Below are 2,369 nucleotides of genomic sequence, written 5' to 3'. Positions count from 1 at the left end.
TTTAATAAAAGACTAATTAAATTAGGAAATTTTGTCTGGTGTTACATAAGCAAAAATGATAGTATAAGTAAATACATAAGATGATATACTAAAAACTGCTGTTTCTGTTTTTAAAATGAGCGCATTATGGATAATGAATAATCCTTTTTTTTGACAGCTTACTTAAATTTATTATAAGACGGGTCTTTTAGTTTTTTTGCATATTCAGGCATAACTTTAGCAGAAATTTTCTTAAAAATAATTGTAAATTTATGATAACTGTAGTTCAATATATATCTTTTAGAATATTTTACTGCATCACTACTTTTGAATTAAAAACACAACTTTTCTTTAAAAAAATTATTTATCACTAATTAAAATATATAAGTTATAAATCTTTTGCAAACTCTAATTAAATTTATGATATAGCTTTTAGAAACTGCTTTTAAACAGATTGGTTTTCAGCAACTTGTTTCATTTAGACCAGGGGTCGGCAGGCAGTTGGTGCTCGCGGGCCAAATTTAATGTTTTCATATTTTTTGCGGGCCACAATTTTAATTTTACTGATATTTGAATAATCTCTTTGACATTAGTTTTGGTCATACCGGAGATAGTTTTACTTTTATTCACTTTATTACTTTAAATCAGGGGTCGGCAAACTGCGGCCCGCGAAAGGTAAATCTGCGGCCCGCGAGCACGTCATTGTTTTGAATAGAATGCGGCCCGTGATAAAAAATTTTGCGGCCTGCGAGCATGTAAATGTGGCCCGCTGAGCAAAAATATATTATAAGCTATATTTGTTTGATATTTTTAGTTTTTAGTCCCTGTTTAACATTTTGAAAGAATTAAAATACTTTCCTGATTTAGCTTAAAAATGTGAAAAAAGACAGGTTAGCGTTCCACTAGTTTTTTTTTCTCAATTTCTAATTTCATAATAGCTTTCTTCTTACAAAACCAAATTGTTTTCTGAAAAAAGAGTGTAAAAAGCGCTTTGAATTAGTAAGATAATTGTATAATAATTATTTAATAAATAAACTTAATGCAAATGTTTTCCGTTTTGTACAAAAGTAATGCACAGTAATTAATTAAAATGTCATTTCTTTACATTTTTGTTTTTTTACACGTTTCTTATATCTAAGTTTCTTTACAGATGTTTTATTACCAAATGTTATACGTTAAAATGCACAAAAATATTTAAAGTAGAAAAATAATAGGAAATAAAAATAATTTATAATAATAGTTTTGATACTTTTGATTTTTTAGAAGTTATTTTTGCATTTTAAATTTGTTTCTATTCACACCAATGAATAAAGATGCTCATACTTTAAACCCCATTTTTGTGATACTGAACGCTATAAAATTTAGTTTATTAATAATTTTCTAACATTATTGTTTCTACATGTAATATCTAAGTGTGTACAGACACATAAAAAACAATATATATAACATAAGTTAAAAAATATTTTGTGAAGTATACTTTTTTATTTTTTAAACACTGTTTTTTTGACAAAAGAAGTTAATTTTTATGCGTTGCATACTAATTTAAACAGTTTTTGTTTTTTGAAACTACCTATTTAATACAAACTAGATTAATAAAAGGTAATTTATTAAGTTTATACACTTTTAATCATAATAGTTTAAACTCGATCAAATTGACAAATAAAAATTACCACATACTTAGACTATGACTATTTAAAGACTGACTTCAACTCTCAGGCCAATTTAATCATTATACAGTTTCATGCTTGAACTGCTTTTTGTATGCTAAAATATCAGGCTAGTTTTGGTAACTCGGACTGACTTTTTTGCTTTAAAGAGTGGTAAATTAAATTTATGATGTAAGTTTTTTTCCATGCACAGTGTTGGTTTAAATCAAAATATATTTGGCTTGCAGCTGATGTAATTCAAATTATTATTTAAACTAATTGTATACATATAAGTTTGAACAATTAGTGTTGCTAAAAAATCCCGGAAAGCTTGGAAATTGACAATTTAAACATAGAAAATCTGATAAAGCCTTAAAGTTGACAATTATCTAAAAATGCCTGAAGTAGATTTTCTATATAATGTCATACATTCTGGAAATTTAAATTTGAACAATTTCCAAGCTGCAGTTACTAGAGTTGGCAGTTCAAGCATTACAGATCATGTAAAAATAGGTATATATACTTTTAAAAAAATAAGTTTATAACAAAGTCAGAATAACAGTTAATAAAACATTTAATGAAAAATTAAAGTTTTTAGGACACTTTAAAATACCTCACTTGTTTTTAGTAAGTTTTATTTCTGTCTTTTTGTCTTCTTTCTCTTCAAATAAAATCTCTTTTATTCGATAAAATCTCTTTTGGTTTTCCAAATGCTTTATTCAGTTTAAGGATGTAAATAAAACA

This window comes from Thalia democratica, unplaced genomic scaffold, assembly GCF_965202585.1.
Source record: "Thalia democratica unplaced genomic scaffold, ktThaDemo2.hap1.1 HAP1_SCAFFOLD_1752, whole genome shotgun sequence".
NCBI lineage: Eukaryota > Metazoa > Chordata > Thaliacea > Salpida > Salpidae > Thalia > Thalia democratica.
Note: the sequence above shows the minus strand (reverse complement) of the source record.